The 9,390-nt window shown below is 43.2% G+C and overlaps 1 pseudogene; it reads left to right on the top strand.

Annotated features, from left to right (window-relative positions):
• Positions 1 to 6,576: 6,576 nt before the first annotated feature.
• On the top strand, positions 6,577 to 8,635 carry LOC100357320 (abl interactor 2 pseudogene; annotated as a pseudogene).
• Positions 8,636 to 9,390: the final 755 nt, after the last annotated feature.

Genomic DNA, 9,390 nt, shown 5'->3' with positions numbered 1-9,390 from the left:
ACAAAGAGCAGGCACCATTTTGGACATACGTAATAGCTGCACCACCTCAGTGCTGCAACTGCGCTCAACCAAGCAGAAAAACCTGACTCAGGGTGGGGGCTGAAATAACAGGAGGTTAGGACCTAGTGAATATGAGAATGCACGGAGTTCATGTGAGTACTCTCTGGAGATGCCACAAACTTGGTAACTTTGGCAACCCGGTGGGAGACTGCAGAGGAATTTGAGCTCATACTGAGGGCAACACAGATCTTTGTGTGGTCATTGGGACAGAGCAGATGAATATTATACTCACAGAAGCCAGAGATCAGAAACTGACTGCCTTCAATTCCGCTCAGCTGTGTGAAATTACTTCCCTTCTGAATCAAAAGAGAGAGAGAGAGAGAGAGAGAGAGAGAGAGATTGATTTAGCATGCCAAACCTGGGTGTGTCACTTTTGGCATACCCTTAACCCTAAAGAACCAAACAGAGCTCTCTGGCCACACCCATCACAAGCCTCTAAGGATCCATCAAAAGCATACAATCCACTTAATACACTCATAGTATAATGAGAAAAAAAAAAAAAAAAAACACAATGAGGGAAAAAGAAACCAAAGAATATCTCCACAATGCCAAACACCAAACACAGAAACTGAGGAAACAAGAACAAGGAAGACATTATGACAGCCCCAAATGAAAAAGACAACCCAATCCAAGATTATGAAGATGATGAGATAGAAGAAATGCAAGATACGGATTTCAAAAAATTTATGATAAGAACATTGAGAAGTTTTCAAAAACAAATTGTTGAACTACAGAAATCCTCACTGGACAGGACAGAAAATCTTATGAAAATGAAATCTTAAGGAGGAATCAAAATAAAATGCAGAAACTAGTAGAACATGAAATTGTGATAGTGAAGAGAAATCAAAATGAAATGAAGATCTCAATAGATCAAATGACAAACACATTAGAGAGCCTTAAAAACAGAGTCAATGAAGCAGAAGAGAGAATATTGGACTTAGAAAACACAGCAAAGGAAAGTATGCAGTCAAACCTAAGAAAAGAAAAGGAAATTAGAAATCACAAAAATATTGTTGGGAATCTAATGGATACTATTAAAACTATTAAAAAAACCAACATTCGGGTTCTAGGAGTTCCTGAAGGCATGGAGAGTCAGAAATCATTAGATGGCCTTTTTGGTGAGATACTTGCAGAAAACTTCTCGCATTTGGAGAACGACAGAGACATGCTAGTACATGAAGCTCATAGAACCCCTAGTAAACATGACCAAAAGAGATCCTCACCACGACACATTGTAATCAAACTCACCACAGTAAAACATAAAGAAAAGATTCTAAAATGTGCAAGAGAGAAACGTCAGATTACTCTCAGAGGATCTCCAATTAGACTCACAGCAGACTTCTCATCAGAAACTCTACAAGCTAGGAGGGAATGGTGAGACATAGCTCAGGTACTAAGAGAGAAAAAATGCCAGCCCAGAATATATCCTGCAAAGCTCTCATTTGTGAATGAAGGTGAAATAAAGGCCTTTCATAGCAAACAGAAATTGAAAGAATTTGTCGCCACTTGTCCAGCCCTGCAAAAGATGCTTAAAGATGTGTTACACACAGAAACATAGAAACATGGTCATCATTATGAAAGAAGGTAAAGGAAGAAAACCTCCCAGTAAAAGATCATAGGAAGTTCAAAGCATATATTAGAAAACATCTTTGGAAAATGGCAGGGCAAAATTGCTATTATCAATAGTCGCATTCAATGTTAATGGCCTCAACTGTCCATTTAAAAGACACAGAATGGCTGAATGGATTAAGGAACAAAACCCATCTATTTGCTGCTTACAAGAAACTCATCTTTCCAACAAAGATGCATACAAACTGAAAGTGGAAGGTTGGAAAAAGATATATCACACCAACAGAAATGAAAAAAGAGCGGGCTTGGCATCTTAATATCAGACAACATAAACTTTAACACATAAACTGTTAAGAGAGACAAAGAGGGGTGCTATATAATGATTGAGGGATCAATTCAACAGGAAGTTATAATGATTATCAATGTATATGCACCTAATTACGGGGCACCGGTTTATTTAAAAGGTATGCTAAGGGACTTAAAGGGAGTCTTAGACTTCAATACAATAGTACTGGGGGACTTCAATACTCCACTCTCGCAAATAGACAGATCAACTGGACAGAAAATCAACAATGATATGGTAGACTTAACTGATCCTATAGCCCAAATGGATCTAATAGATATCTACAGAACTTTTCATCCTACACTTAAAGAATTTACATTCTTCTCAGCAGTGCATGGAACCTACTCTAGGATCGACCACATACTAGGCCATAAAGCAAGTCTCAGCAAATTCAAAAGAATTAGAATCATACCATGCAGCTTCTCAGACCATAAAGGAATGAAGTTGGAAATTAGCAACTCAGGAATCCCTAGAGCATATGCAAACACATGGAGACTGAACAACATGCTCCTGAATGAATAGCGGGTCATAGAAGAAATCAAAAGAGAAATCAAAAACTTTCTGGAAGTAAGTGAGGATAACAGCACAACATAACAAAACTTATGGGATACATCAAAAGCAGTGTTAAGAGGAAAGTTTATAGCAATAGGTGCCTAAATCGAGAAATTGCAAATGCACCAAATAAATGAGGTTTCACTGCATCTCAAGGATCTAGAAAACCTGCAGCAAACCAGGCCCAAATCTAGTAGGAGAAGAGAAATAATTAAAATCAGAGAAGAAATCCATAGGATTGAATCCAAAAAAGCATTACAAAAAATCAGCCAAATGAAGAGCTGGTTTTCTGACAAAAAATTTGATACCCCATTAGCCCAACTAACTGAAAAAAGAAAAGACTAAAATAAATAAAATCAGAGATGAAAAAGGAAACATAACAACAGACACCACAAAAATAAAATAATCATCAGAGAGGGAAGAGATGTGCAATTTGGGACATGCGCAAGCTGACTTACCTCAAACCGTAGAGTTAGAAACATACCAGGGGATTCCAATTCAATCCCATCAAGGTGGCATGTACCAATGCCATCTCACTATTCCAAGTGATCAATTTCAGTTCAAAATTGATCATAATGAAAGGACTAAGAGTCAAAGGGAGCACATAAGTCGAGTACCTGCTAACACTAACCAATAGAATAAATAAAGGGGAGAGTGATCCAACAAGGGAAGTGAGATACTCAGCAGACTCATAGAATGGCAGATGTCCTAAATAGCACTCTGGCCTCAGAATCAGCCCTAAAGGCATTCGGATCTGGCTGAAAAGCCCATGAGAGTATTTCAGGCATGGAAAGCCAAGACACTCTGGCAAAAGATCTCTGTGAGTGAGATCCCAGTGGAAAGAACAGGTCATCAAAGAAGGAGGTACCTTTCTCTGAAGGGAGGAGAGAACCTCCACTTTGACTATGACCTTGTCTAAACAAGATAAGAATCGGAGAACTCAGAGGGCTTCCATAGCCTTGGAAACTCCTGACTGGAGCATAGGGAGATTACTGATGCCATAGACAGGAGTGTCAATTGGTAAAGTCAACAACAGGAGTCACTGTGCACTTACTCCTCATGTAGGATCTCTGTCCTTAATGTGCTGTGCATTGAGATTTAATGCCATAATGAGTACTCAAACAATATATTTCACTTTGTGTTTCTATGGGGGTACAAACTGTTGAAATATTTACTTAATGCATACTAAACTGATCCTCTGTAAAAAAAAAAAAAAAAAAGAAATTATCAACTCCCAACTTGACTCTCACTGGGATTAAACATGACAATAGGTCTGATCTGATTTCATCATCATTTAAAAAAAATCATCTATTATTTTTCACTTTATGTTTCTGTGTGGGAGCAAACTGTTGAAATCCTTACTTAATGTATACTAAGCTGATCTTCTGTATATTAAGATAATCGAAAATGAATCTTGATGTGAATGGAAGGGGAGAGGGAGTGGGAAAGGGGAGGGTTGCGGGTGGGAGGGATGGTATGGGGGGGAAGCCATTGTAATCCATAAATCGTACTTTGGAAATTTATATTCATTAAATAAAAGTTAAAAAAATAAAAATAAAATAATCATCAAATTACTACAGAAATTACTACAAGGAATTGTATGCCAGTATACAGGGAAATCTATCAGAAATGGATAGATTCCTGGGCATGTGCTACCTACCTAAATTGAACCATAAAGACACAGAAAACCACAGACCCATAACTGAGACAGAAATTGAAACAGTAATAGAGGCTCACCCAGCAAAGAAAAGGCCAGGACCAGATGGATTCACTGCTGAATTCTACCAGACATTTAAAGAAGAACTAATTCCATTTCTTCTCAAACTATTCAGAACAATCGAAGAAGAGGGAATCCTCCCAAATCCTTTCTATGAAGCCAGCACCACCTTAATTCCTAAGCCGGAAGAAGATGCAGCATTGAAAGAAAATTACAGACCAATATCCCTGATGAACATAGATGCAAAAATCCTCAATAAAATTCTGGCCAATAGAATGCAACAATACATCAGAAAGATCATCCACCCAGACCAAGTGGGATTTATCCCTGGTATGCAGGGATGGTTCAATGTTCACAAATCAATCAATGTGATACACCACATTAACAAACTGCAGAAGAAAAACCATATGATTATCTCAATAGATGCAGAGAAATCATTCAATAAAATACAGCACCCTTTCATGATGAAAACTCTAAGCAAACTGGGTATAGATGGAACATTTCCCAATACAATCAAAGCAATTTATGAGAAACCCATGGCCAGCATCCTATAGAATGGGGAAAAGTTGGAAGTTGGAAGCATTTCCACTGAGATCTGGTACCAGACAGTGATGCCCACTCTCACCACAGCTATTCAATATAGTTCTGGACATTTTATCCAGAGCCATTAGGCAAGAAAAAGAAATTAAAGAGATACAAATTTGGAAGCAAACTCTGCAACAGATAAAGGGTTAATAACCAGAATCTACAAAGAGATCAAGAAACTCCACAAAAACAAAACCAACAACCCAATTAAGAGATGGGCCAAGGACCTCAATAGACATTTTTCAAAAGAGGAAATCCAAATGGCCAACAGATACATGAAAAAATGTTCAGGATCACTAGAAATCAGGGAAATTCAAATCAAAACCACAATGAGGTTTCGCCTCACCCTGGGTAGAATGGCTCACATTGAGAAATCTACCAACAACAGACGCTGGAGAAGATGTGGGGGAAAAGGGACACTAACCCACTGTTGGTGGGAAGTCAGTCTGGAGATTCCTCAGAAACCTGAATATAACCCTACCATTCAACCCAGCCATCCCACTCCTTGGAATTTACCCAAAGGAAATTAAATTGGCAAACAAACAAGCTGTCTGCACCCTAATGTTTATTGCAGCTCAATTCACAATAGCTAAGACCTGGAACCAACCCAAATGCCCATCAAAAGTAGACTTTATGAAGAAATTATGGGATATGTACTCTATAGAATACTATACAGCAGTCAAAAACAATGAAATCTGGTCATTAGCAAAAAAATGGAGGAAACTGGAAAATATCATGCTGAGTGAAGTAAGCCAGTCCCAAAGGGACAAATATCATATGTTCTCTCTGAGCAGTGACAACTAACCCAGCACCAAAAAGGAAACCTGTTCAAGTAAAATGGACACTATGAGAAACAGTGACTTGATCAGCCCTTGTCCTGACTGTTGATGTACAACTTAATACTTTATCCCTTTTAGTATTTTTTTGTTCTGCTTAATACTATTGGTTGAACTCTGTAATTAACACACAATTATTCTTAGGTTTTTAAATTTAACTGAAAAGTGATCTCTGTTAAATATAAGAGTGGGAATTAGAGAAGGAGGAGATGTACAATTTGGAATATGCTCAAGCTGACTTCCACAAATGGTAGAGTTAGAAATGTTTCAGGGGATCCCAATTCAATCCCATCAAGGTGGCATGTACCAGTGCCATTTCAGTAGTCAAAGTGATTCATTACAGTTCACAATTGATCATAATGATAGGACTAAGAACCAAAGGGATCACATAAACAACAATAGTGTCTGATAGAATAAAAAAGGGAGAGAACAATCCAACATGGGAAGCGAAATACACAGCAGACTCATAGAATGGCAGTTGTCCTAAACAGCACTCTGGCCTCAGAATCAGCCCTTAAGGCATTCGGATCTGGCTGAAGAGCCCATGAGAGTATTTTAGGCATGGAAAGCCAAGACACTGTGGCAAAAAAAAAAAAAAAATCCTAAATCAAAGATCTCTGTGAGTGAGATCCCAATGGAAAGAATGGGCCATCAGAGAAGGAGGTACTGGGGAGTGCATGGGCGTGGTTGGCTTGCCATTGCCGCGGTGACTGGCCTTGAAGTCTGTTGGCTAGCGTGCCACCCCATCCCCGCTGCCCCCTGCCCTGTCACACGCTGGGGGTGTTGCTCGCACCTCCTGAGTTGCAGCCGCAGTCGCAGCTGCTCCTCCTCTCCTTCTTGGGTTTCCCTGGTGCTACCGCCGCCACTGCTACCTCTGTGGACTGTATGAGGAGGAGGAGGCGGAGGATGTGAAGATGGCAGAGCTGCAGATGCTGCTGGAAGAGGAAATCCTGGGGGGTGCCGCCGGGCCCTTTTCAACAGTTACATCAATCTGGAGCTGGTGGCTGATTACTGCGAGAACAACTACATCCAGTCAGCAGATAAGCAGCGTGCCCTAGAAGAAACCAAAGCCTACACCATCCAGTCCTTAGCAAGTGTTGCCTATCTGATAAACACCTTGGCCAACAATGTCCTGCAGATGCTGGATATCCAGGCCTCTCAGCTGCAGAGGATGGAATCTTCAATCAATCATATTTCACAAACAGTTGATATTCATAAAGAGAAATTTGCAAGAAGAGAAATTGGAATTTTGACTACCAATAAGAACATTTCAAGGACACATAAGATTATTGCTCCAGCCAACCTTGAATGGCCCATTCGTTATATTAGAAAACCTAGTGGCTATACAATTCTAGATGACATTGGGCATGGAATAAAGTTGAGTACCCAGAATATGAAGATGGGTGGGCTGCCACGTACGACACCTCCAACTCAGAAACCTCCCAGTCCCCCCATGTCAGGGAAGGGGACTCTTGGGCGGCACTGCCCCTATCGCACACTGGAGCCAGTGCGTCCTCCAATGGTACCAAATGATTACGTACCTAGCCCAACCCGTAATATGGCTCCCTCACAGCAGAGCCCTGTGAGGACAGCTTCTGTGAATCAAAGAAATTGAACTTACAGCAGCAGTGGGAGTAGTGGAGGAAGCCACCCCAGTAGTCGGAGCAGCAGTGGGGAAAACAGTGGAAGTGGGAGTGTGGGGGTGCCTATTGCTGTTCCTACTCCGTCTCCTCCCAGGGTCTTTCCAGGTCATCCTTTTAAGTTCTACAGCACGAATAGGCCTGCCTCTCGCCATACTCCCCCAACCATAGGGGGCTCCTTGCCCTCCAGACACCCTCCTTCTATAACTCACAAACAAGCCTTCAGAATCCGATCAATGGAGGATCATTTTATAACCAGAACCCAGTATCTCTTGCTCCTCCTCCTCCCTCCATCCTACAGGTAACTCCTCAGTTACCTTTAATGGGATTTGTGGCCAGAGTCCAAGAAAATATTTCAGAGACACCGCCTCCGCCACCACCTGTGGAAGAACCTGTCTTCAATGAGTGCCCTCCTCCTCCCCCCTCCCCCGGACGATTATGAAGAGGAGGAAGCAGCTGTGGTGGAGTACAGCGACCCCTACGCCTAGGAGGACCCGCCCTGGGAGCCCAGGGCGTACTTGGAGAAGGTTGTGGCAATTTATGATTACACAAAAGACAAGGAGGATGAGCTGTCCTTCCAGGAAGGAGCCATCAGCTACGTCATCAAGAAGAATGACGGCGGCTGGTGCGAGGGCGTGATGACCCGAGTGACTGGGCTCTTCCCGGGCAACTACATGGAGTCCATCATGCATTATTGCGAGAGACGTGCCGGGGGCTGTGCGGCCCTCGCAGGAACAGTCAGGTCTCCCCGGAGTACTCACGGCCCGGGGCGCCCCTCCCAGTGAAACAGAACGAAGGATATAAACGATAAAATGACTTTTTTTTAATCCCCGAGTATTGAAAACAAACAAGAAAGCCAATTCTGAGCAGACGGGTCTTTCTACAGTGATTCGTGCCACGCTGAGATGTCGAGTGATGCGCCATGACCGGTTCCAAGGATGGCAAAGGTGGAACCACCTAACCGTGCAGCTAAACACATCAGATTGATTGGGGACACTGTCTGGGATCATTCTCAGGAATACTGGATTCCTCCTCCCACAAAACCCGTGGCATTGGGTGTTCTCTGCCTGTGCTACGGGGTTAGCTTCATCCCCAGTGGGTACCGGTGCCCGCACTTCCTTCCGCTTGTAGGAGGAGGAGGAAGTCGATACTTAAACTCCACGGTAACCATGGTTCCGTTGTCTCAGCAGCCTTGTTCCTCCTGGACGCTGTAAATTCCGCATCCTCAGCACCTGAGTGTGTCCAGCGAGTTGACCTTGAACGCCCTTGTATCCCTTGTTCCCCAGTGTGTAGATGACAGGATGCTGCTCTGGGAGTCTGCAGACATGGCGGGGTGGGTAAGGACTGCATAGTGTGATATACCAGGCTGCCGGGGAGCAGCAGGGAAACAGTTGGGGTGGGGGGTGGTTCCCAGAGAGGCGGTGGGAGGGTCCGAGAGCACACTGCCGCCTGGCAAACCCTTGCCTGAGGTGCAGTTCTGTGGGGCCCTCCTTTTCCCTACATAGAAAGACCCTGTTCCCAGCCTCCTCCTGGCCACCCTGGGGCACTGGGAGAGGGAGCCTCACTGTGATGGGGCCCTGAGGGGCTTCTCAGCCCCAAGCCCATCTCACACTCAGGACATCCTCAACAGGCCACAATACTGACCCCCTCACTAATTTAGAAGCAGTAACAAAATAATTTTACTCCCATCTGTTCAGCTGTTAGGGTTCTACATGGAGTGGAGTTTGCAGGCCAGTGGCTTCCTTCCTCACGCCTGCTGTCCCCTCAGTACAGGGAACCCCCTGCAAGGCACGCAGTGCAGGCAGGAACTTGAGTGCAAATGAGCAGGCAGAAGTCATGTTCCTGTTGCACATCTGTGCTCGGAGCAGAGCCCTGCATCGCTGTGCAACAGACCCAGCTGTAGAGATTCCTAATCAAGACTTTGCAAAGTTATAATTAAGAAGAAGAAAGGTAACCAGGCTTAACTGTTTTGCTTCCTGATTTCCCCAGACTGGTCTTAGCTTTACTAACTTGCCGCCAGTCCACATTCCACTTTGTGCTTTTCTTGAGTCATCTTGACATCCCTTAGTGTTCCTTCACTGTCAGTGC

This window comes from Oryctolagus cuniculus, chromosome 9 (assembly GCF_964237555.1).
Source record: "Oryctolagus cuniculus chromosome 9, mOryCun1.1, whole genome shotgun sequence".
Lineage (NCBI taxonomy): Eukaryota > Metazoa > Chordata > Mammalia > Lagomorpha > Leporidae > Oryctolagus > Oryctolagus cuniculus.
Note: the sequence above shows the minus strand (reverse complement) of the source record. Positions and strands in the feature narration are given on the sequence as shown.